We start from the raw sequence: 27,800 nt of genomic DNA on the forward strand, positions 1-27,800 counted from the left end.
AAAAAATATGCTCAACGTCAGGTGAAAAGCCCCACGAGTTGGCTGACAAAGAGTTTCCCTATAGCTTCCTAAATGATTGTGTAAGGTGAACAGTAGGTCCAGCAGAACCTGTTGCACAAGGCTGCTCTGTGACGTGATACCCAGATGGTGGCCTGGAGGGGTGAAGCCATGGGTACTCTCTGGACTGTCTTTCTCCAGATTTTACTCCTCACAACCTAGGACCAGCTATGGTCCTCAGTAAGTAGGAGACTCACAGCCTGGAAGAAAAACGGAGAGATCATGAAACCCAGAGCCTTAATTTTAAGGATGCAAGTTCAGTCCTGTTTGAGCCAGAGAGCTCCTGAATTCGAATCATCTATTTACTCCTCATTCTTTTATTCACAAAAAAACTATTACTGAGCAACCCCTTTCAGTTTCTGAAAGTTCAGTTTCTCCAAAGAAGCCAATCACCGAGCTCGTCTCCAGTGAATTTAAATCTACTGGTCACAGCTGATGTTTGCTTTTATAGTTAATAAAATTTCTGAGGTTAATAGCCTTTAAGTGACTTTTCCTGCCATGTTGGTGTACTAACACCAGATGGTGAAAGATAGCCCTGTGGGCATTTGCTCTAAGCTGATGAGAGGGCGGGGGAGGCTAAGCTGAGGTAGACTTTGGAGTGCTAGGCTGCGACCTTCCTTGGATGGTAGTATGGGTGAGGAACAGGTGTTGGTAGGGGCCACGTGATGACTGTTAGGTGAGTTTTGACCTGCTGAGCTTGAGATAACCTATAAGCCATTGAAAAGAATTTTCCCTGAGTTTTACAAATAGGAGTCTGGAGGAGGGGTGCAGGATCTAATGGACGTGCATGCTTGGAAGCCATTGGCAGGTAGGTGGTAATTGTAGCTTTGAAACCTGGCAGCCCTCCTTCCTACCATTCTTCGGGCTGAGAAGAATTTTCAGGCTTTTTGTATGAAAATGAATTTCTCAAAGAAGCTTCTTTGCTGGGCCCCCTACATCAATAAAGTCCTGCCGCTCACACTTCTCTTTATTAAATCTTCTGACATCTCTTCAGGTCATCTTCTTGGCCTCTGTTCTCTGAGGTTCTAAGCAACATGTATTCAGGGATATCCATCCTAGGAGAGCTGGGAAATTCCGTGTTAAGTGTCCTGTCTGGGGTTGCTGATCATCTCTTTCCTTTCTTTAGGAGTGAGGCTGAAGCTTCCTCCATTCTGTCTTTTATTTTATATCATTATGCAGTGCCTTTAGGTCATTGCTGTGTTCCTTAGTTGATTTCCTTTACCCGTCAGAACCAGCGGTTGTTAAGGAAATGCTCTATGACAGAGTTTAATGTGTCCATGACCCTTCAAACAAAAGAGAAAATTAGCTGGGCTTATTATTTAATTTCCTGTAAGGTCGTTGGGTACAGCTCCCTCTGACAGTCTTTGTACCTGTCCATTATCTGATGGAGAGAAGGATCCTCTTTACTGTGATTCTGAAATTTCAATGCTTTTCACATGTATGTGGAGTCAGGAATTAGTTAGGCTTTTTGTTTTTAAGGAATCGAGTTTATGGCAAACTTAAGGAATGAGATTAGTTAAAAAGACATACACAAAGTCATCAGGAAGATAGAGATCCCAAAGTAGTCTGTTAGGGCCACCATAATAAATAGCACAGACTGGGGGGCTTACACCAGAGAAATGTATTTTCTCAGACTTCAGGAAAAGTCCAACACCAAGGTGCTGGTTGGTTTGGTTTCTGGTGAGACCTCTCCTCCTGGCTGGCAGTTGGCTGCCTTCTGGCTGTGACTTCATGTGGCCTTTCCAGTGTGCACTTTCTTGGTACCCCTTCTTTTTCTTGTAAGGACACCAGTCTTACTGGATTAGGACCCCTCCCTTATGATCTCATTTTAACTTAATTACCTCTCACTAGACCCAATCTCTTATTCACTCATATTCTGTAGTACTGGGTGTTAAGACTTCACATAAATTTGAGGGGGACACAATTCAGCTCAGAGAAGACCCATCAGGAACCCTTCAGGAAATGCTTTACTACCAGGCCTCATAAAAGCTGTACCTGGAACCAAGCTGGTTTTAGGGGTTTCAGAAGTACCTAAAGTTCAGGAAAAGAAACAAACAAACAGAAAAGTAAAATCAATGAATCACTGAAGTAGTCGTTAGTGTAAGTTTATTGTGTATAGACACAAAAAGATGTCTGCAAACCAGGAGCACTCAAACCAAAACATGGGAGCGCCTGGGTGGCTCAGTGGGTTAAGCCGCTGCCTTCCGCTCAGGTCATGATCTCAGGGTCCTGGGATCGAGTCCCACATCGGGCTCTCTGCTCAGCAGGGGGCCTGCTTCCCTTCCTCTCTCTCTGTGATCTCTTCCCTTCCTCTCTCCTACTGTGATCTCTCTCTGTCAAATAAATAAATAAAATCTTCAAAAAAAAAAAAAAAACCCAAAACAAGGAATGAGGATATGTTGTGAGCAAGAAGCTTATCTAGTGTGAGGGCAGAGACTGTTCTTTATAGTGATTGGTTAAGATATTAGAATTTCTTAAATGAAAGGGAATTGGTTAGTGGTCACTTCATATCAATTTTAGGGAATTATTTAAGTTTTGCTAGAGCGCACCTGGGTGCCTCAGTAGGTTGAGTGTCTGACTCCTGGTTTCGGTTCAGATCATGATCTCAGGGTCCTGAGTTCAAGCCCCGCATTCAGCAGGCTCCACATTCAGCAGGAAGTCTGCTTGAGATTCTCTTTCTCTTTGTCTGTCTCTCTCTCTGTCTCTCTCTCTTGTCTACTTGAGATTCTTTCACTCCCTCGGACACTCCCCTTGCTCACTTACTCTCTCTCTCTAAAACAAACAAATAAAATCTTTTAAGTTTTGCTAATGATTTTCAGAGGTGTATGCAAAGAGAGACCCAGGTGGTGCTAGCCTGGCTTGTCTCACAAAATAATGTAAATTAAGTGTTGCTGACTAAAATGGTTTTGTCTGCTCAGGAAATTTTCCACTCTGGTTTCCATTTGTGTTTGGCTTTCACAGAATCAAGAGTTCCTAATCTTCTGATTGTCAGGAAGGTCCAGATTATGCTGTGGTAATAAACATCCTTCTAAACCTCTTATTTCTTACTTACACTACTGGTTTCTCATGGGTCAGCCAGATGCTCTATTCATTATTGTTGCTCGGGACCCTGGGCTTATAGAGCAGGCACCATATTGCACATTGCTGGGCACTGCTGGGAACTGTGCCACAGGGTAAAAGAGTTATGGAAACTCATCTCATTAAGCAAGTGTCCCATCTCATAAATGATATATATCACTCCTCGAAACTCATTCAAAATCAAAACTTGGCCAGGCTTAGTCACATGGTGGAGCTGAAAGTGGAGTCCTACCAGGTGCCTTGAAGGAAAAGAACTATGGGCTAAACTGTGCTAATAATTATCACATGATCCCTCCAGAGCACTGCCGCCCCCACCCCCACCCTGCCCACCATGGATGCACCATGGGTCAGTTGCTTAGAATCTGCTCCTTTGTATAGCTCTTTCCAGTTTCATTCCAAGTAGAGTCAACGTAATCTACTCAATTATCTTTTCCACTAATCTTACTCACAATTCTTACTTCTTTGTGCCTCTTTATCATCTCTTAATTGATCTCATGGTATTTATTTGTCTATACCTAGTCAAGTCTCCTGTATTTTTCAGAAAATAGAGTTGTTATAGATCATAAACAGGGAGAGGATATTCCTGACAGTTACGTCTATGGACAGTTTTCTCAAGAGTCTGTGTACTCTGTTCTTGAATGGGGAAGTCTCATGTTGAAAGCCGCATGAGGCTACCCCTTCCTTAGGTTCAGTGTCATAGTAGTCACCCTTACAAGGAGCCACTGAATGGTGGGGAGTATGACTATGATGTCATGAGGGTTTGTGTATTGAAAGGGTTTTGCCGACTTTTTTGCAGTGGTTTCTGGTTGGTTAGTTTGTTTGTTTTAGATTTTTATTTATTTATTTATTTGAGAGAGAGTGAGAGAGAGAAAGAGAGAATGAGTGATCATGAGCAGGGGGAGAAGCAGAGGAAGAGAGAGAAGCAGCCTTCCCACTGTGGAGGGAGCCAGATGCGAGGCTTAATCCCAGGACCCTGGGAGCATAATCTGAGCTGAAGGCAGACACTTAACCAACTGAGCCACCCAGGTGCCCCTCAGTGGTTTCTCTCTCTCTCTCTCTTTTTTTCATTTATTTGACAGAAGGATACCCATCAAGACAGGGAACACAAGCAGGGGTAGTGGGAGAGGGAGAGTGAGAAGGCTTCCCACAGACCAGGGAGCCCGATGTGGGGCTCGATCCCAGGACCCTGGGATCATGACCTGAGCCGAAGGCAGACGCTTAACGACTGAGCCACCCAGGTGCCTCCTCAGTGGTTTCTCTTAAAGGGTTGATGTTATTATGATCTTGGGAGGTTTCATGAACTTCTTCAAGGGAACATAACGGGACCATTCCCTGAGCCCCACCCCCCACCCCCGAACTGTTGTGTTTTACACTGTTTGTGACACATCAAATGTGTGGCTGTGTTTTCCTATACCAGCCAGTTCTCAAACTCTCCAGACTTGGTGTTCTACAGTTTAATTTAATTCTGACACTAATTCTGAATTAACACAGATCCCAAAGATGAAGGACTCAGTCCCATTAAATGGCCCCCACTTCAGACATCCATTGTAAGTCTGGGCCACTCATACCGAAATTGGCTGCGAAATTGGGAGTTCCGAAACCCTCTCCTCATGTTTGATAATTTGCTAGAATAGCTCATAGAACTTGGGAAAGCACTATACCTTGGTTGCCAGTTAGTTATAATGGATGCAAATCAGGAAGAACCAAATGAAAAAGAGGCATAAAGCAAGATATAAAAGGAAGGGTTGATATTCCATGTCCTCTCCAGGCATGCCATCATCCTGGCATCAACCTGGAGACTTTCTGACTCGGGTAGTTTCAGATTTTTCTGGAGGTTTCATTACATAGGCATAATTGATTAAATCATTAAGCATTGGTGATTGAACTCAATCTCTAGCCCCTCCACCTGCAGATCATGGAGCGGGGATGAAAGTTACAACCTTCTAATCACTTGGTTGGTTCCTCTGGCAACCAGCCCACCTCCAGAAGCTCTCTGGAACCCAGACAAGAGTAACCTCATTAGCAGAAACTCAGGTGTGGTCAAAAATGGTCCATGTGAACAACAAAGGATGCTCTTCTCACTCAGGAAATGGCAAGGTTTTTAGGAACTCTGTGCAAGGTATTGGAAACAAAGACAATAAATACAGATTTTTCTATTATTATCACATTTACTGCATCTCCATCTCAAGTGAAGAGGGTAAATCTAATCTTGTTTCCATGAATGCCATGGACATGTTTGACATTTAGCATTGGCTGAGATTTCCCCTCCAATATGTGAAAAAGATCCACAAGATTGTGATTGAAATGAGTCCAAAGAAAATCTTTTACAACTTTAATGACATCCAGAGCCATGTAATTTGGAAAGATAAGAATTGTTTTTTCATGTAGTCATAGGGACTGTGTTTGTAAGTGTAGTCTTCTTAAATTATATGTGCTACTTTAGCTTCTCAAACTAGCATGCATCTTTCTGGCAGTGTATACTGGTGTCCAGGGACAGGGCTGGCCCAACTGACTTTCCCAGACCCTGGGAACAGGACTGAGTAGCTCTTTAGAACCCGGAGGGCTATGCATAGGAGTTTTCGTTTGTGGCAACAACATGCAAATCTTTGAGTCTTAATCATATCCCCTTGTTTCCTCTAGATTTGAGAGTCAAATAAACTCCTAGGTCTCACTAACACTCATTCAAATACGCCTGGAATGTCTGGCCCCACATCTTGGCTTCACTCCTTGGAATATGAGCACATCTGCAGAGGTTGTCTGTATGTGGGTTGTTCTAAGGTCAGGCAGAAGGTACAATGGGACCGAATAAACTCATTGAGCTGGGATACAACCACTAAGCTTCTGTTGTGTCCATTTTGAAACCTAACATCACAATTTCCTTTCAAACACTCAGCCAAGATTTTTCTCAAAATCTGGCCTCACTTTGCTTAAACCAAAGAGACCAATATTATAACAGCTTTGTAAAATATATGCTGGGTACAGTTGGATAGATATTGTCCAGGTCAGCCATGTGCCAGATATTCAAAGGGCATTTAGATGCACAAGAGATGTATAGGGGAAATTCCTATTAAAGAAGATGGGGGGGAGCTTAGAGAAACGGGGAACTCAGACCACCATGCAGAGTGACCCCAGCTGAGCAAAAGGGGACTGAAGGGAAACCGGAGGGGACTGGCTGACTGCATTTCTGAGAGGGCTTATAAGCCCAGTGGGAATCTTCAGGCTAAGAACATCCATCAGAGGATCCTGCACCTTCCAAGAATGGGCCTGCCTTAAGGCGCTGCCACACCAGGTCCTTGGCTGAGGACAGCAGTAGGAATCAAGGTGTAGTCCCTGGCTGCTCAGTTTCATTCCCTGCAGTTGGAGACCTGAGGGCTCCTGACTGCCATGGAAGGAGAGGTAGATCACAGATGATGGACAGAGAAGCAGGATTAGAAAGGACTATTACATGGGACGCCTGGGTGGCTCAGTTGGTTAAGCAGCTGCCTTCGGCTCAGGTCATGATCCCAGGTTCTGGGATGGATCGAGTCCCACATAGGGCTCCTTGCTCGGCAGGGAGCCTGCTTCTCCCTCTGCCTCTGCCTGCCTCTCTGTCTGCCTGTGCTCACTCGCTCTCTCTCCCTCTGTCTCTGACAAATAAATAAATAAATAATCTTTAAAAAAAAAAAAAAAAAGAAAGGACATACACAGTGTTCGTTAGGCATACATCTCTGTGTACCTTCCTCCCTGCTTATCTGTGATGCAAAGGAATTAAAAACACAAATGCAGACTAGCACTTACCACATGTGGGGGTGGTAAGTGGACAGGATGGTGCAGAAAACAGCGACAGAGTACAATAGAGATATATGAATTATTGGAAATATATAGCTCTTGTGTCAGAGTGTTTCTATATAATGTTTTATATTATAAACGGGTAAATTAATCCACATATAAATAAAAAATGATGTGGGAGTCTATTGTTAAAGATGAAGAGGAGAATGGAGATAGAAGGTGAAACAGCAGGTGACTCTTGGATTTCTTGCAGGAGTAACTGAAGAGAAGGAGGTGCCATTGAACCTTGAGATACTATGGATCCTGAGAAACAATCTGGGGGGTTCAGAGGGGAGGAGGGTAGGGGAAGGGGTAACAGGGTGATGGGTATTGAAGAAGACATGTGCTCTTATGAGCACTGGGTGCTATACTTAACTAATGATTTACTGGACACTGCATCAAGGGCTAATTATGTACTACACAGTGGCTAACTGAACATAATAAAAAAATTTTTTTAAGTATTAAAAAAAGAAAATTTTCAAATGTTGCTGACAGGAGAAAATAAACCAAATGTAGTATATATAAAAAAAAAAAAAGAAAGGACATACATATGTGTGTGTGTGTGTGTGTGTGGTGTGTGTGTGTGTGTTTACATGAGATTTACAGATGTATTTATAAATATATATGCATATACTGTGTCTATATATAATATTTAGAGTGGCTTTCTCTGGGAGGAACTGGGAGACAATACGGGGATTTTACTTTGTCCTTTTAAAATTTCTATGCATCAGCATGAGTATTCTTAAGCAAATCTGGTGTGAAATTTCAGCAAGTCTCTCCCTCTCTCTATTTAAGGCAATTCCTTTCCTAATTGCACCAATGTACAGAGCTCATGATGTAAGAGTATGTGTGTCTTTGCTTGAGTCAATTTGCGCTAAATTTTTTGCTGCTGCTTCTTCTTCTTCTTTAAAGGTTTATTTTTTTAAGCAAGAGAGAGAGAAAGAGTGGGTGTGGAGGGAAGGTGTCAGAGGGAGATGGGAGAAGATCCCCCACTGAGTGGGGAGCTTGCTTCAGGGCTTGATCCCAGGACCCTGAGATCATGACCTGAGTTGAAATCAAGAGTTGGCTGTTTAACTGACCAAACCAGCTATGAACCCCTTTTTTCTCTCTTCTTCTTATATACCTTCCCCAGCTTCTTCTCCTTTTCCCAGAAGATGTCTAGAAACATTTCTTTAGGGGAGGAAGGGAGCCTGTTTACAATCTTCTTCTACATATCCCTCTATCTAACCAAGCTTGTTGGCTACTGGCTACTAATCACATTAAAAAGCAGGAACTAATCCAGACACTGAAAACATGTGTCCTAGGCTCCCTAAAGAAATAAAAAATGGAGCCATTTGGAGGAAAGCCACAGATCAGGACTTTTTGAAATTCAAAATCAAGTTGTAGCCTGAGAGATTGACAATGAAAATCTGCTAGTCTGTAATACAAGTCAATTTATTTGGGTTATAGAAGCTGTACTAGATTGAATAGTGCCCCCCTCCCCCAAAAAAGAACTCATGTCCACCCAGAACAAGATCACATGAGATGTGATCTTATTTGGAAATAGTTCTTTGCAGATACAATTAGTTAAAATGAACTCACACTGGAGCGAGGCGGGTTCTAGTCCAAGGACAAGTATCCTTGTAAGAAGGCAATGTGAAGACACAGAGGAGGGGACACACAGAGAAGTCCATATGTGGACAGTGGCAGAGACCACAGTCCTATGTCCACAAGTCAAGGAACACCAAGGCCTGCCAACAACCACCAGAAATGAAGAAGAAGCAAAGAACTATCCTTTCCTAGAAACTTCAATGGAGTGTGGCCCTCTCAGCACCTTGATTTTGGACTTCTAGCATCCAGGACAGTGAGAGAGAATCAAATTTCCGTCCAAATTTGGGGTGTGCTGTTACAGCTGCTCTGGGAAACTCATACAGAGGGCAATGTGACAAAGCTGCACTGGGAAAGGGAGGTGCACTGGACACCCTCCTCATGTCTCCCCTCCCCATTCAGCAAAGTCCATTAGTGATACAGCATCCTACATGAGGAGTGGAGACAACCGAATGACGTTGAGGACCGACCTTTCCACCAACTCATATTCCAAAGACAAAAGCCATTCTGTTCTGGATAAGACTTTTTTTTTTCTTATAATTCTCGCTTTACTAAAGGTATTGTCATTCCCCAAAGCTAGAGGATATAGGGATGGAAGTTTCCATTTAAAGGTATAAGTGTTCACAGCTGCAAGGGCCATGCAGGAACAGGAAACCACACAACACATTGTCATTTCCGAAACATCATGGCAATATAAAAGAGTCAAAAAAAGGCCCAAAAGGATCTTTAAGGGAAAATTAGATGGAACAAAATTGGAGGCTATAAAATGGCATATTGTGAATGCATGAGAATCCCTTATATGAGGAGGTAGCATCATAGTTTAAGACCCATTATTAGGGAAACCCAAACACAACAAATGACTTTCAGCTTTTAACAATTCCCAGGAAAACAGAAACATTCCTGGGTTTTTTTTCCCCATTTATTGTTTTCTTTGGAATTGAATTTATTCTATTAACATTTTTACTTCTTTGTAAGTTAGTGTTTCAAAGACTAAATGTGAAAAGTCACTACTCTTGCAAGATCTTGTAGCAAAACCCTAATGTCTTTTTTCTTTTTCTTTTTTTTCTTTCTTTCTTCTTTCTTTTCTTTCTTAGGAGAGAATATGTGTGTACAGTGAGAGGGAGGGGTAGAGGGAGCAAGAGAGAGAGAGCACGAGGCTGGGTGTGAAGCCTGACTTGGGCTGGATCTTGCGACCCTGAATCATGACCTGAGCCCAAATCAAGAGTTGGACACTTAACTGACTGAGCCACCAGTGCCCCCCAAACCCCTATCTTAAAGAAGGTGATATACAAGTCTGTGATTCAGAAAGGAAACTCAAGTCCAGAGGTTCTGTAGGGGAAAAGTAGACAGTACAAGAACATTTTCCCAATGAAAATGTTTCCCAATTTGACATGCAAGGATCCAAACCAGATTAAGAAAGAAGAGAATAGATTTCCAAGAGGAGGGAGGCAGGGAGAAAGACCTGAAGTATCACTGTAAGAAAGAAGTGCTCTACATTTGGCCAGATTAGGTGCACCCTGGTGGGTGTGTGGGAGGGCCGTGGAATGGCGGCCAGCACGGAGAACAGTATTTAAGTGTGGTTACAGTATAAGTAAGTTGTGTATGTTCTGTGGAGTGCCTATAGTTGTAATAGTAACCAGCTAAATATGTAAGACTTGAAGAATGGAATATTTAAATTCTTCTTAAGAAAAAGAACACCAATTCGTCCTTCAGAGATGTAGTACAAAGTACTATGCTTTCCATAGACTCCCAAAGAAGGACATGATATGGGCATAAGAACCTATCCTGCCCCAGCCCCTTACCTCCCATCTCCAGAAATAGACTTAAGTATAAAAGTAGTAGTAGTACTTTTATAAAAGTAGTAGTAGTAAGTATAAAAAAATTAACGTGTTAACAACTGGACTCTGGGGAGTTCTGTCTACATGCCACAGACTTTTAAACAATTCTGCTGAAAACATTTTTAGATAGGCCAATCGAAATTTAAAACCTGTTGCAAATCCCATATTGTCTAACTTTTTTTTTCTTTCTCATTCTAGCTTTATTGAGCTATAATTGACATATACCCTGAATAAGATTTTTTTTTGAAAAATGTATTTTCTTTCCTTTTTAAAAAAAATATTTTATTTATTTGTTAGAGAATGAGAGAGTGAAAGAGAAGGCACAAGCAGGGGGAGCAGCAGGCAGAGGGAGAAGCAGGTTCCCTGCTGAGCAGGAAGCCCAATGCAGGGGGGGGGGGTTTTGATCCCAGGACCCCTGGGATCAGGACCTGAGCCAAGGCAGATGCTTAACCACCATGCAGGCATCCCTGGGTAAAATTTTTGCTCTCCACAGAAATGGATAACAAAGTGTGTTAACAGTCTATACAGTAACTCTAGGGGCACCCATGAACAGAGACCACACATTGCCACAGACCAGCTGCTTGTGCTATTTCTGCTACTGGAGAACAACCTCACTCAAATAAATGAGGCACGCCTTAGAAAATAAATGGCAAATGAGTTAAGTGGGGCTTTGGCTGTTTAAATGTACCTTGATGGGTTTATGATTTTTGAAACCTAACAAGAAGCCAGCCTAGGCTTCTTCATTGACCATCTCTGTCAGAAAAACAAATATTTTTTAAAGATTTTTATTTATTTATTTGACCGACAACACAGATCACAATTAGGCAAGAGAGGCAGGCAGAGAGAGAGAGAGAGAGAGAGAGAGAGGAGGAAGCAGGCTCCCTGCTTAAGCAGAGAGCCCGATGTGGGACTCGATCCCAGGACCCTGAGATTGTGACCTGAGCAGAAGGCATAGGCTTTTAACCCCACTGAGCCCCCCAGGCGCCCCAAAAAACAAATTTTAATCAAAGGTGATGTCATGAGGTATCAGCAGAGGCCCTTCACAGAGCAGATCTGGAAAGGGCAGGACTGGGATAAGGGCTGGAGAAGCAATGGCGGATGAAAGACCATGGCCAAAGGGTCAGTGTGTATACAAAGCTGCCAGTAGTTCTGGTAAGCCTCATGGGTGAAGTCAAGGCCAGTATCCAAATGCTATCAGGGGCGCCCTGTAGAACAGAGGTGACACTGAGTGTCTCAGTAAGGAAAGACGAATTGGGGATGGAGAAGTCAGAGTCACACCAGGAGGCTCAGGCCTGGGCAAGTCTTGCAGGTCACAGAGTAGGGGATCATTCCAGAAGTAAGGTGAGAGCAGAGTGAGAGCCAGAGTAATGAATGGGATAGAGACCCACCCATACTGGAGGGTCTGTCCACTCCTGTGGTTTCCACATACAGCAGATAATCATTGACCTTATTTTCCTTGAGTGTTAGCTTCTGCTCCTGCTCTGATTCCCCACCCCCCCATTTTTCCTAGTATAGGCAAACAAAGGCCAATATGTATATTTGTGGTTTATCTGGGCTGTTCAGGGCCTGATCTTCTCAAAGGTCTTCAATATCCTCAGAGATCTCACTTTATCTGTGTGTCTCATTAACGGTGTGGCAGCTGCCACTTTTCAGAAGTTCAGTCTAAATTCTGGGCTGCCAAGCACATGAAGCAGCGATTCCTAGATTCCTGTAATTCATTCATTCATTCATTCATTTAGATTTTATTTATTTATTTGAGAGTGAGAGGGAGAGAGAGAATGCAAGTGAGAGAAGGAGCAGAGGTAGAGGGACAAGCAGACTCCCTGATGTGTGTGGCTCCATCCCAGGACCCTGAGATCATGACCTGAGCTGAAATCAAGAGTCGGATGCTTAACCACGTCACCCATGTGCCCCCACTCTAATTTCTTAACACACGTTGAACTGAGTAGAGAAATAGCAGGAAACTTGGGAGTGTGTATCAGGTGGGCTCCAGTGGTTTGAAAGATTTCAATGAGATGACATTTATGCAAAGTATAGTAGGTCGGGGTCCAATTGAGAGAGAGAAACCACACAGTAGGTTTAAACAGAGAAGTTTTAATATCGAAATGATTAAACTATAACAAAAGACTCTGGCTGTAAACTAGGAGAACTCTTCCTTAGAATAGGGTAACAGGTTTTACCAAAACATAAACTTGAAAGGGATTCCCATCTCCCTGGAGGTGTGGATGGACCATTGGGCAGGAGATAAGATGGCCTCAGAGCTGCTGGGCAAAGAGCAGGGCACCCTCAGGAGGCAGGCAGGGAGAGGGCATCAGTAGTTTGGTGGCACCCCGGTGTGCAGTGTGGGAGGTTGGGCTTAGAGGGGGCACAGGGCCTTCTGAGAAGGCTGTGTGGGGCAGGAGAGGGTTTCCACAGAGTGGGCTGCCCAGGCCCCTCACGGACAGACATTCTGCATGAGGGTTATGCCAGGGCTTCTTTTTTCCATGTCAGGAGGTCCCCGGACAAGTTATCCCCAGAGGAAGCCGTACACTTACAGGACCAATTTCTTCCAAGGCCTGTGACCCGCCCCTCCGGGACCTTACGGGAAGTCTCTCTCATTTACCTGTCTCCAGACTCTCTGCCCCTCCCACCGGAAGTTGCTGGAAAGCCCCTTCTCCCAGCAATGTCCCTTCAGCTCCCTCTGCTGAGAGAGCTGTAACAAAATATGCGGCTCCCTTGAAGGAGAAAAAATCTGCAGAGGGAATGGTTCCGTTGTTTATTATAGAGCCAGTATTGAAAGTGGCATTTGGAGCTGGGAGGAAATTAAACTAGTTGATAACTGAAAACAGAGAGCTTCGCAAAGAGATGGGCACAGAGTAGGTGCTCAGTGACTACAGCTTTATTAGACTCTTACCCACTGTAATGAATAAGAGTAAATTATGTAGAATGATTTTAAAGTTAGGTGTAAGACATATTAATATATATGGTCCTGTAATTCACTTATGTATTACTCAACTGGACATGAAGTTAAGAATCTGTGTGTCAAGTAATTCTCATTTCTAATTCTTGTTTCTTTCGTTTTCTTTTTGTCTAGGTCTTATAACAATATATTAATTGCCTTCACAAAAGATGCATAAATTTGAAGACATAGAACCTGTTGACATTTTGGCTGGATGTGCCCGATTCATTATTGTGGGGGTTGGAGGAGTGTTTTTTCGGCATAATTTTTGGGTTTATTTTTCTGCATTTATCACAGCGTTTCAACTCAGAATATCTCTGCCATCGAACCAACTCATCGTCTTCATGTTTCATCTACCTGTCTTACTTAGCTGCGGAAACACTCTAAACCTCTCCGCATCCTGGCGTGAGTACAAACCAAGGACTGACTCTTATAAGCAATAGAAGAGAATGCAGGACCGCACAGCATGGACTAGCATTTGGCAGAAGGCACAAACTTTTGACACTAATCTGCAAAGGTGTTGCTGGATTTAGGTTTTTTAAACTTCTGTAAAATCTGATTCAGGGCCTTTGCTAAACAAATGTTCTTTCCCTCCAGCCTTTGTGTTTGCTCTTCTCCTGAATGACCTTAGCAGAGCAGAGCAATTACGAGGTCAAGTTGAAAGACTCAAAAGCTCTGATGCAGAGAAGAACTAGAAGTTCAAGCTTAAAGCCTCATTTCAATAGCTTTTTTTTTCCCCTTGAAAAATTCATTATTTTTGAAGGTAAAGGGCAGCATACCATGAAGGACTGTCATTCCTGAGCTCTGCCTTCTGCTATTTCCCTTAAATCACATCACACCAGACTGGAATGAGACTAGGTAGATGGGATAAGACCAGAGGCCCAGATTTCTTTTTCCTAATGAAACTATTTGTAAATATTTATCCTTCCATAGGTCTTGGAATGAGGTGCTTAACTTGGCTTGCTATATCTGGTTTGTGTTTTTTTTTTCTATGGCATTATCCTCATACCCAGCTACTCAGGCAGAAATATTTAATTTTATTGCATAGAAATAACTATTTTAATTAAATATAATAGTACAAAATCTAGATACTCATTATTGTTCCACCTTAAAAGTGGTATAAATTACTTAGACAAGGCAAAGATTTTTTTCTCTTCTCCTGCCCTCAGGTGACCACCAACCACCACCATCTTCCCCGCTGACTTGCTAGTGACCCTAGAGTAAAAAACATTTTAAATAAAAATTTCTCATTAAAATTGTTGTAAGAAACATTGCTCAGGTGGGGGAAATGAGAGCCTTGCTTCATTATTCTTTCCAGAAACACTTCTGCTTTGGGTTTGTGCACCCAGTACACAAATGGTTGATACCATTTTCTTTTTTTTTTTAAGGTTTTATTTATTTTTTGACAGAAAGAGAAATCACAGGCAGGCAGAGAGGTAGGCATAGCAAAGAGGCAGAAGCAAGCCTCCCCACTGAGCAGAGAGAGCCTGGTGTGGGACCCTCAGTTCCCAGGACCCTTGAGATCATGATCCGAGCTGAAGGCAGAGCTCTTACACCCACTGAACCCACCCAGGAGCCCCTGATGCCATTTTTTTTTTTTTTCTTGTGAGAAATCCATGCCATGTCCACCTTCTCTAACATACTAATTTGAGCCAACTCTTTGGGGAGGGATAAGGGAAATAAAGAAAACCTGTGGGGAAAGAGAAAGGGCAATGGAGGACGATGTTTTCTCTGGATAAAAAACAAGATGTGTGTATCTATCACATCACCAGGAGGGACTTTTTTCAGGGAGGGGGAAATCTCATGCTTCTCCTGAGACTGGTCTTCTTTCTGCAGAATCACAGCCTGCGCAGTAAACAATGAAGAAGTATGTATAGAGGAAAATGTGTCCCAGACATCCTACACCACCACCATCAAGTATTTCATGAAGATGCTGAGCAGCGTCAGCGAAACCTTGATCTTCATCTTCATGGGTGTTGTCCCACCATTGGGAAGAACCATGAATGGAACTGGGCCTTCATCTGTTTCACCCTGGTCTTTCTGCCAGATCTGGAGAGCCATTAGTAAGAGACAGCAGGACCCACAGAGGCTTCTGCCTGCTTGCTTTTTACAAATTTTCTTTTCCCTTTCTGCAGTGTAACAACCTAAGTAGATGTGAGGTGACACTAAAACTGGTTTTGCAGGTTAGGGGAGTAGAGGCACTTTGTAGGGACCAGGAATGTTGTCTGTGTGCTCCCTCACTCAGTTCAGAGAAAACTAGAGGCTAAGAAGGTTGTGCCCACTGAAGCAGAGCTGGGGGAAGGAGTCTGTTTCTCTTTTTTATTTGAAGAGAGAATTTCACATCTACACATTTAAATATAACTCAATAAATTTTATCCCTTGTTCTTCATTTCCTTGTTAGGTTTTTACCCTCTTGCACCTTAAATAAGATATAGGTTATACACTGTGAGCATTTTACACTTTTATTACAAGAAAAGTGAGATCTCACTACGTGTATTCTATGTAAGGCAGAAAACAGTCCCCTAAAACCACAGCAGGTGATGTTTTAGTTGAGGGTTGAGGCACTTTGACGTACAGGAAAAACCAAGGACCAGGAAGTGAATCTTTATTTTATTTATTTTTTTAAATATCTTTTTTTTTAAAGATTTTATTTATTTATTTGAGAGAGAGAGAATGACTGGGAGAGAGCATGAGCGAGGGAGAAGGTGAGAGGGGAGAAGCAGACCCCCCGTTGATTTGGGAGCCCAAGGTGGGACTCGATCCCAGGACGCCGGAATCATGACCTGAACTGAAGGCAGTCCACTTAACTGACTGAGCCACCCAGGCACCCTGAATCTTTATTTTTAAAAAGCTCTTATTACTAATTAGTAAAGCCAATTCCCTAAATGTAACTGACTTCACCTGTTATAAAATGTGCCTAGCTTAAAAAACATGAGATCTCTTGACTAATGGCTGCTTATTTATCTTGTACAATCATGTTTCTGGGGCTAGCGAGAACATTAAGTACAGAATGACATTATAAGTGCTGCCCTTTGATTAGAGGCAGTTTTATTTTTAAGTGATTTTGACCAGGATTTGAAACATTTTGCTTGATTGACTTTATCAATATTTTAAAGCTAATTACAGTTAAAGAGAGGAAATTAGGAGAAATGATTCAAGAAGGCTTACCTTGAACATGTGCAATTCTAAATTAATTTAAGGTGGGTTTTAAATCTAGGAAGGAATAACCAAGAATGCAAAAATATTAAAATATTCAAAAAACCAACTCTGAATATGTATGCTATATTCAAAATCGTCTTCCTCAACCACAAAATGGGAGGCCATGAGAACAAATTTTCTGGGTTCCCTTCCCTCTCTAAATGTCAGCCAAGAGAAGTAATATTACTGAACTTCAGCCCAGCCAACAAGGAGTATAAACCATCTAAGAAAGGATTAATATTTTGGATACCTCAATATTGTTGGTCCTTGGTGACAAGAAACTTGGTGACCAACTCCCTCATATTCTAGCTGAGAGAATGGCTGACTGGGTCACGTCACAGTGAGGGACAGAGCCAGCTGACAGAATCCAGGTCTCTCTCCCAGCCTCTTCTCCTCCGCAGCCTGACTTGTGGCTGATAGTAGCCATGAAGGCTTATAACGCAAATTCTCTGCTTTCTGTTATATATAGATATTTAATTTATGTAAGCCTTCCATCTACCTTCTGAGGTAAATATTACCATTACCTCCTCCAGAGAGATGGACTACATGAAAAGATTAGAACCTTAGCCAACGTCACATACTAGTATGTGAAGGAGCCAGACAACATAAAACAAAATGAAAAATTTTAGATTTTTACCATCTCTCACATCATCCATGTGCCTGTCATCAAGGGTTGCTTGCTCGGTGAGGGTCTGTGTGATTAGAAGTCACACGTGGATACTGAGAGTTTTATTCTGCAAGTAAAAGCTCCTTAGTCAGAGCTTTAGTGAAGGACCTTTCCCACCAGGAAGCAGCGTATTGGTGGTAAGCTAGGTCATGCTGGCCACTCAGAGATGGAAAAATCAGTGAGGTAGAAAACACCTCTGTGTTTTAAACAAGCTCTGTCACCCTCCACCTTCCACTTACCGATGGTAAGAACTACCCCCCCCTTTGAGCCCTTGCCAACTTTCTTGTTTGCATTGAACCTCAAGAAGAAACCAAACCAACCACAAAAGTTTTGCTTACCCAGCAAAGACCCACAATCACTAAGAGAGTCCTCTTATGTTTAAAATTATATGGCTCCTTTGGTTACTCCAACTGAGAACACGAGATGGCAAAAATGTTTCTATCCCCCCAGTAATACCCTTGCTTTACCTAGTTTTGAAAGGCAGAGCAAAAAAATTTTGAGTCTAGATTAGAATATATATGTCACGTCATATCAAAAAGTATCAAGATTTTATGACTTTAAACACACACACATGCGCACAAGTTAGGAAGCTAACAACGTGAAGTACTACTGTTCACAACTACTCAAGAAATGAAGTTTTGTAGGATGTTCTGTTTGGGATGGACAAGCATAGATGTGATGAAATTAAGTTGCATTGTTTTGCCGGGGCACAAACACACACAATTTGGTACATTAGCACTGTATATCTACTCATTCATGACCCTCTGCTCTAATACATATTTTCCACCTTTCTAGGCGTATTTGCTCTCTTCTATGTCAGTAACCAGCTTTCGGACTTTCCCCTTCTCCATCAAGGACCAGTGCATAATTTTCTACAGTGGTGTCCGAGGAGCTGGAAGTTTTTCACTTGCAATTTTTGCTTCCTCTGTCTCTTTTTCCTAGGAAGAAAATGTTTGTCACTGCTACTCTAGTAGTTATATATTTTACTGTATATTTATTCAGGTTAGTAGATTTTTTTCATATCTGAAATAAGTAGAGTCTTTCAAGATAATGTATTAATACATATAGTAACCAAAAAAAGGGGATGCTTTGTCTAATTTTTCAACATATGCTCAGTACTCCAACTAAATTCCCAAATACTTCTAGATCATGTTTGTATTCATCCTTAACCTCTAAAATATGTTTCTTTTTAATCAATAAGATATATTAGTCAAAATATATTCCTGGGTAGCAGGTGAATGGTAGTTACTCTAATGTGTTTTACTGAAAACAAGATTTCCAGTAGTACTGGATAGCTCAAGTTTTTATTTTAGCTGGAGTTTTTTCTCAGCAAACTAATGAGAGGTTATTTTAAGGGATGACACTAAATTACTGCCTTAAAGTAATGCCTGTTTTTTAGGGGCACCCGGGTGACTCAGTGGGTTAAAGCCTTTGCTTTCGGCTCAGGTCATGATCCCAGGGTCCTGGGATTGAGCCCCACACATCGGCTCTCTGCTCAGCAGGGAGTCTGCTTCCTCCCTCTCTGCCTGTTTCTCTGCCTACTTGTGATCTCTGTCTGTCAAATAAATAAATAAAATCTTCAAAAAAGTAATGCTTTTTTTTTTTAAAGAGAAATGCGATTAAAGCTATGCTTTCTTTTCTTTTAAAGAATTATTTATTTGTTTGTTTATTTAGCAGAGAGAGACAGCAATAGAGGGAACACAAGGAGGGGGAGTGGGAGAGAGAGAAGCAGGCTTCCCACTGAGCGGGGAACTGACATGGGGCTTGATCCCAGGACACTGGGATCATGGCCTGAGGCAAAGGCAGACACTTAAGGACTGAGACACCCAAGAGTCCCCAAAGTAATATCTATTTTCATTGCAGAATTTGAAAAGACTTAAATAAGAACTAAACATTAGAGCATTTATCCAAAATGCTTATGTTTATACAAAAAGATATGAAAAATTGGAAGCTCTAACAGTTTTGCTAATAGATTTGCTCTCTATACAACAATCTTTACTACAACAAACTCTTTATTTTGTCATTTGTGGTCTAGGGAATCACAATTGGCCCACTGGTCAGGTACCTGGATGTTAGAAAGACCAATAAAAAAGAATCCATCAATGAAGAGCTTCATATTCGTGTAAGTTATCTCTGTCATAATTAATAAGTTAAAAGGATGTTCTCCACTTGTCACTTGACAGGAGTAATCTAGAGCTTTGGTGAGATGTTGCATACACATTACTAAATGTAGGCTTCTTTCTTCACTAGCTAGATTAAGAGTGACTGTACTAGTTTCTGATTGCCTGCTGTAGGAAATTGTCACAAATTAAATAGCTTAAAAAACCATAGTTATTATCTTATAGTTCTGGAGGTCAGAAGTTCAAATGGGTCTCACTGGACTAAAAATCAAGATGTTACTGGGGCTGCATTTCTTTCTGGAGTTTCTAGGAAAAAAATCTGTTTTCTTGCCTCTTGCAGCTTCTAGAATCTTCCAGCATTCCTTGGCTCATGGACCCCTCTCAATCTTCAAAGCTAGCAATGGCCACTCAGGTCTTTCTCATGTTGCATCACTCTGATCCTGAATTTTCTGCGCTTCCTCTTCCACATTAAAGACCTTTTATGATTATGTTTGGGCCCATCTGGTTAATTTAGGATATTCTCTCTATCTTAAAGTTGGCAACTTTAAGTCCACTACTATCTTAATTTTCCTTTGCATATAAACTAAACATATTAACCAGTTCGGGGATTAGAATATAGACATCTGCAGGAACCATTATTCTATCAGTCTGCCCTTGGCCCCTCAAAGATTCGTATCTATTCCACAGGCAAAATACATTAACTCTATTCTGAGGTCCCCAAAATTCTCAATCCATTGTCCATTGTTAGTGTCAACCACAAGACTAAGATCTCACCTAAATTTTAGCAGCCCCAAAGTCCAAAATCTCATCATCTCAGTCATCTAAATCAGGGATGATTGACCCTCTGGGTATTATCCATCCTCAGGCACAGCTCTTCTTCAACGCTGAACCTGTGAAATTCAAGAGACCAATCATCTGATCCCCAAATACACTGGTAGGGCCGGGCAGTCATAAGATAGAGGCTATATTCCCTTTCAAAAAAGGGGGAAAATGGAAGGAAACAAATGGAGTCATTTCTAATGACTGGGGAAGTTTACTTGGTTTCAAGGCCTGGGAAGCTACTGCCTCTGTTCTCTCAGATTCAGAACTCCAATGTAGTTTCCACCCTCTGGATTTTCAACTCCACCCTCTGAGTCATCCTTCCTGTGTTCATGAAAGGTGGCCTGTGTTTTCAGCTCATTCCTTTGATCTGGCCTGTTTTCTTGCCTATAGAAACTTTGGAGTCCCAACCTTTGCTTTCATTTTATCTATTTCGCCTTGCTTTTTGGTTCCAGGGCTGGAAGTGTTTCTGTCAGGTTTTTTTTTCAACAGGGAAGCAGAACCAGTAAGAGATATATATTAAGAATGTCATTGGAAGGAATTGGCTTACCTACTGTGTGGGCTGACTAGGCAATCCCAGAACCTACAAGACAGCCCCTCAGGATGGGGTAGACCAGAACCCTCAGGCATGAGCCATAGCTGCAACGGTGCACAACTGGAGTTTTTCTTCTTCATCAGGGGAAGCTTCAGTCATACTCTTTCAGGCCTTTTAAACTGATCATATTAGGCCCACCCAGGTTATCTGGGATAATCGCCCTCACTTTAAGACAGCAGATTATGGGTTTTATATCACATCTACTAAATACCTTCACAGCAACATATAGATTATGTTAATAGTACCTGGGACCTAGCCTTGCTTAGAGAGGACACCTCAAAAATCACTCATCACAGTAAACTCATAATGCTCATAATTGGCCGACCTACTTGCTTCTGAAATCGTCATTCCAATGGAACATGGGCCCTTCTGCTCTTTCTGAACTTCTCATTAGGGAAGGGTAAACACTTCTACTCCTTCTGCAGATACAGCCTAGTACAGTTTTCAGTGAAAACATTCAATTCTGACAAAGATGAAGTTGAGCATGGGTTTCTATCTGTTTAAATTCAATACAGTATTAGATGGATGCCATTTTGTATGGCTGCCAGAGCATAAAAATGGGAAGGAATACATGGAAGACAGATGGGGGAAAGAGACTTCAGCTCAGCTAAGGAAGACCATTCTGGCAATGGCTTCTCCCACAGAACACCCAAAGCTAAAATGGATGTGTACAAACAGTGACTGGCATAGCTTGCTGTTACAGCGAGAGGAGATTCAGGCTCTGTGGGGATAATTGTCTCTCAGATAATTTTGGGGTTTATTTTTTGCCTATAACTTCATGATCATGATGCTGGAGAGACTGATGAAGTCTTTCAAAATCAAGCCCTGAATTTTATGGGCCAAAGTCATCTGAAAACCCAAACTGACAATCTTCAAGGCCATTTGAAAATTTTCAACAGATGGGGATAAGGAGCAAATTTTTTAAAAATAAGAAGTGTTTTGGGGATCCTGGGTTACTCCATCTATTAAGTGTTTTGCCTTTGGGCTCAGGTCACAATCGCAAGGGTCCTGTGGATCAAGCCCTGTGTCGGCTCCCTGGCTCAGCAGGGAGTCTGCTTCTCCTTCTCTTTTTTGCCCCTCATGCCCCCTGCTCATTCTCTTTCTTGCTCTCTCAAATAAATAAATAAAGTCTTTTAAAAAAATAAGAAACACTTTAAACTGATTGAAGATTTTTGTTCTATTTTTATACCCTCTATTCAGACCATTTTTAGGAAATTAAATAATACACCTAAGACAATAGAACTTGGGTACTTTACTCCTTCCTTAATTTTTTTCTCAAATAGAGTAATAATTACTGCGTAGAATAGTAGAAAGTACATCAATTAAATATTTCAGGAATTAATTTAGTATTTTAATGTATTTTGCAAAAAAGTATTTTAGAAGTCGAGCCTATCATAAACTTCAATGATTACACGTTTAAAATTATGAAGAGTAATTCCTACATTTTTTGAAGAGGTTATGCTTTTTTCTGAAATTCCTGTTTAATAATTTGGTGTGAAGCAAATTTAGTATAATTGGCTTGGATTTGTGAAGTGTAAATACTGAGACAAAATAATCAGATAAAAATGAGGCAAATGTTATTGTTATTATAGGATATCTGTAGAATTCTATTTTTCAGAAACTCTATAAATTGGATCCTGACAATATTTTTTCTTGTGTGTTTTGTAATTATAAGTTTTTTAACAACTAGAATTTTTTTTATTCATGTGATATTAGTAATGATACATTGTCCAAGTCATTCTAGAAAAATACTATTCAAAAATAAATAGCAGGTACCCTGTTTTCATCAAAAGTTATGTGCATTATTAAGGAGATTATCAGCAGAGTCTGAATCATGAAAGCTAAGTTGAATTACTATGGAAGGCATTATAAGTTTCAGTTACATTGAAACAGACTGATAGAAAAGAGGACATGTTCCAGGAAATTAAAACCTCCTCCTTTTTTTTCCAAAGTGGTATTAGCTTTCCTTTTGTGTCTTTTCTTGAGTTCTTTAAGTTTAGAACGTTTCACCAGCAATCATTTTCCTGTATTTGGTTTGGCAGCTGATGGATCACTTGAAAGCTGGAATTGAAGATGTGTGTGGGCAATGGAGCCACTACCAAGTGAGAGACAAGTAAGGAGGCAGAGGGTTTCACTGCCTAGCGAAGGATATCTGTGACCGGAGGAAACCTCAGAATGTTACATTGAAAAATTGAGCGAAAGACTTAAAGAATCCAGAGGAATGAGACCAGGAATACAAAGGACCAGCAATCAGGGCATAGTAGAGGCAGAGTGGAAGACCTGTGGGAATGCCCAGCTTGTGAGTGGAGAGTTCTCAGGTGGTGGTGGAGGGGCCATAGATTTGGAAGAGTTTGTCAGTCAGAGAGAACTAGTGCAAACTTTCAGGTTGAAATTTCGGAGAAGTCAGACCTAAGTTTAGAAAACAAGGACAATTTTACTGATGAAAAGAGAAGCTTAACCATGAAATGGGCTTCATAAGGCTACAAAGGGAGTTTAGTGAGTCATCAAGGATCCTGAGGAAGAAACTCCTCCACTGGGGACGGGGGTTGCAGTGAAAGACCTTCAGGGGTCCGTCTTTCTATGTGATTCTATACAAATGCCAAAGTCTCCTCTTCTCCACCACATCTCATATTCAGCACCACTTTCTCTGCCTGGATTGTAGTAGTACAGGCCATATGTCTTATGTGGCCCTGAAGAGAGTTTCACTCTCAGAATAAGGAAGATGAGAGCTTGGAGGTTAAAACAACAGCACTATTTAGCTGAATGTAGGAGCTTGACAAGTAGTTGATTGCTTAACCAAACGACAGAAGTTTTCCTTTCTAGCGGCTTGCCACCATTATTGAATGGTGATGTCGAAGAAAGAACAACTGACTTTTGCGAGGTATCGCCAGTGTCCGTGCGTATGGGCACCTAAATGATGAAACTGAGAGCTTTTTGTGTGGGGTCCTTTAAGTGTTTTGTTATTTTTTTCTTTATTTGTGAGTGTCTGTGCCTTGTGTGGGGAATCTATTTTTACACTTTAATTTCAGCCAGCCAGTTTAAAATGCAGTTGTTAAATTGAGCTTTTCAGGTGCTTCAACATAGTGAGTGATTCAACACTGCCAACCACACACACAGTGGTGCTCATCAGAACAACAACACAACAAAACTTCCCAATCCCCTGATTTTACCAAGTCACCCACCGAGCCCTTCTTCCTCTCTGGGGAGTGAATCATCAGTTCTTTAATAGTTAGCGAGCTCGTGTTTCTCAGTTTTGGTCTCTCTTTTTTTTTTTTCCTTTTCTTTTTTTCCCGTTTTTTGTTATTAAATTCATATATTGGTGAACTCATATCGTATTGGTGCTTTCTCTGACTCGCTGATTTCTTGTCCTTCGTATAAATATTTTCTAGGTTCCATCTCTGTTGTTGAAACTGGCCAATATTTGCCTTCTGTTAGATGGACTGAAGTACTATTCCAATTTATATATTACATCGTCTTTATCCATGCGTCAGTAAATGGACATTGGGGCTAACTTCAATTGGTTGGCGATGATAAAATAGGCTGCTTTTAAAAATAGGGCTACATGATCTCTCTTTGATTTAGTGTTTAAGTAATTGCGGGATACATATTCAGGGCAATAATTTTTGGATAATAAGGGTAGTATTTGTATTGTTTAACTTTTGTTTTGTTTTTGTTTAGCGATCTTCCATAGCTGTTTTTCCACAGTAGCTCGGTCCCCCCCACAAATTTGAATTTTTGATTGAGGCTCTTTTTGTATGAAGTAACACAGCGGAACATCCCTCATAAGTGTTTAAAAAGAGAACTTAATATATGATGAATGTGTCCCACCCATCCTAGAACATGGTCATGGCATGGATTTTTGAAGTCCTAAACTTGATAGTTCCACCCAGCACTGAAAAATAATTTAAATTATTTTTTCTGTTTTTTTTTTTTCTTTTTTTGCCATTTGGCCATAATTTATACCAAATTTTTCTAGACACTAAGCCCGTAGTAGTAAGACCCACTCAATGCATGCCCAAAATCTCACATTGCTATAGACAGGTTTTGCGGGCCGGAGGAAGAAAGAAAAGAGAAAAGAGCATCTGAAATCAATAAATGATGATCCATAAGAAGAATGCTATAAACAGAGGCACCAAATGCATAGAACTAATAATTGCTACAGATGTGGGAGCTAACATTCTTGAAAATACATGAGGAGTTCTCCAGGCCCCAAAGAAGAATGGAAAAAATGCCAAGCAGCAGCAGCCAGCAGCAGACCATGATATTTCAAAAATGCTAGGTGCAAGAAAGAGCCAGCAGCGCACATTGGTTTGTTGGCATTCACAGTCCCAAGACAGGCGACGGGGGTTGCAGCCAATGAGGCTTGGAATGACGTAGATACTGCTTCTATGGCCCACAGTGCTAAGAAACCTCTATACAGCCACTGAATGCTAGAAAATTCCAGTTGATTGTTGAACAGTCATATCAAAAGAGTCTTAGAGATATAATAGTGTCCTAAAATTAGAGAGTAGTAGTGGCAAACAGTTGACAAAGCCAAAAGAACAGGTTGGCAACCACGAAAACAAATAACCCAAGGCCAAAGGAACTGGGCAGGAGCCATTGAACAGAACATTTCTCCAAAGAAGACGTAGACGCAAGGCCCAAAGAAGAACAACATGAAAAAAATTGCTCAACATAACTTGGCATCAGCAGAAATACGAAATCAAAAACACAATTAGATACCCCCCCGTCACACCAGTCCGAATGGCCTAAAATTAACAATTCCGTAACGAATAAACAAATGTTGAGCATGTAAGCCCAGAGGAAAGGGAGAAACCTCTCTGTACAAGTTGTGTTGCGGGAATGCTGCCAAAGCTGGTGGTTTGATTTTTTTTAAGTTTTGGTAGGCTTTTCTTTTGTTTTTTTCTTGTGTGTTTTGCAGTACCCCAACCCAGCGAAGCACACAGGTTCTTCGTGCGACACGCCCACGCTGCGTCCCCCCAGAGACCTTTCATGCCCGGCGTGAGGGCGAGAGACCAGAGTTCTCAAAAGGCCTTAGAAAATATATACTCTTTACTCAGCAATTGCCCATTACTTAGGGTATTTCACATCCAGAAAAGTACGAGATGTTGTGATATGCAGGGGCCAACCGGCACCCCCAATGTTTATAGCAGCAATGTCCGTAAGAATCCAAAACTATGCGAAAGAGCCCCAGACATCCATCGAGTTAGATGGGATGGGAATTTAAAGTAGATGTGGGTGTATCTACACTAGTGTTCTATTATTCAGCCACTTCAAAAGCGATGAAATCTTAACCAATTTGCCAATGGAATGGATTGATAACTAAAGGATTCCCCGTTCCCCCCCCCCTATCCCAGATAAGCAAAATTAAGATACAGTCAGAGGATGCAAATTATCATATGCGTTTCAGTCATATGGTGGAATTCAAGAAATTATAAAACAGAACCGATCATAGGGGAAGTGAGGCGGTAAATAACATAAGATGAAATCGTGAGAAGCGAAAGGAACCCATAAGAGTACTCTTCATCATAAGAAATAAACTGAAGATTGCTAGGAGTGGGAGGTGGAGGAGGGGGATAGGGTAACTGGATGATTGGCGCCATTTAGCGGGGGCCTCGTTATGTCCTGAACCTTGGGTGTGTTATATGCCGCAGTTGTGGGGAATAACTGAAAACAGTATGCATCTGAAATTAGTGTGTACAATCTATATGATCATTAAACTCAAATAAAATAAGACAACATGTTTTAAAAACAAAGGAAATACTGAAGTAAAACAAAGGGCGAGTAGGTCCGTATTCATACTTGACTTTAGATAAGGCAAATAACACAAAGCGATATGGACGCTGACATTTGAGGAGATAGTGTGTGGTGCGGAGATGTGTGAAGGGGTATCCACGGATGGACGTGAAGAAGTTTCATCCTGTAAATACAAAATAAGACCCAGGGTACTATAGCTAGATTTTTCATATATTTGTATCTTACATGATCTCCTGAATCGCCTGTGTAGTCCTATTTTTCTAATTTTGAAGCTGAAGAAAAAACTCCAGAGAGATCATAACCTACAACGGCAAACCTTGATGAATTAGGTACTGGATTTAGAACCTCTTCGGCTTATCAGTGAAGCCACAGAGTTATTCAGATCATAGGGATTGAGGGAACTAGCAGAAGGCAGGCATGGGGAACTGGCCAGGGGCTAGGGAGAGGACAGTGAAGTAAAGGACAGTAAGAGGGACGCTAACATTTCCAGATAGTGGAGTTTGGGGGATAACACCACCATGGGACATGTGTAGACTAATAAGAGGAATGATTCATTTTAAATAATACCAGGGTGGGACGAGGGGGAAGCTGACTGCGGACAGGCCTCTGAGAAGCTTCATTCCTCTGGGACAGGTAAGGAGGAGGAAGAAGATTTGGAAGAGACCTTTAGTGAGGCTGACAGGGAAGCAGGTTTGGAGCAGGTAATGGAGGGCAACAGAGGAAATGACCCTGGCGGCCCCCATCAGGAGAAATCCAGGTGGCACACATGAGGGCACCCCACCTCTCCGTGTTGAACAGTAAAGGTCAAGGTGAGCTCGGTGATGAAGAGAGTCAGGGAGGGTCCTATGGGTGGGTAGCAATGGCAGTGCATTGACCAATAGGAAGGAGCAACAAACCGCCTCTCTTGAAGAAAAGGCGACAAACAAGAAGGCTGAGGGTGAGCCCACTTGGAGCAGAACAGGTCTGGCAGGAGCCCAAACTTGGGTCCTGAGGAATCACAGCCTGCTAACCCCAGAGGAGGACTTGACTTATAAAGGATCCATCTGCTTCACACAACCAGGGAGACCAATCACACCAGATAAGAAGGCAGCAGCCCAGGGCGTTGCTTGCCCCTCCAGAAAATAAGCAGGCACACAAATTACTCTTGAATGTTAAAATGATGGACGGACGAGTGTGAAAATTCCTACTCAAACAACTAGACCGACTCCATAAGACGCCATATGCGGACATGCAGCTCAGTCTAATGGGTCAGCCAGAGGTTTTACAATAGTCAGCGGCCATCAGCGCCTAGCCTATTCAGCTCCCCCATCATTCAGACTGTCTAGGATATGTGGGTTCT

General features: G+C 41.7%; 1 pseudogene; it reads left to right on the forward strand.

Annotated features, from left to right (window-relative positions):
• Positions 1–22,821, forward strand: part of LOC123390131 — a 46,136-nt pseudogene extending 23,315 nt beyond the window's left edge.
• The last annotated feature ends 4,979 nt before the right edge of the window (positions 22,822–27,800 follow it).

This window comes from Mustela putorius, unplaced genomic scaffold (assembly GCF_011764305.1).
Source record: "Mustela putorius furo isolate JIRA1106 unplaced genomic scaffold, ASM1176430v1.1 tig00537234_pilon_pilon_pilon, whole genome shotgun sequence".
Lineage (NCBI taxonomy): Eukaryota > Metazoa > Chordata > Mammalia > Carnivora > Mustelidae > Mustela > Mustela putorius.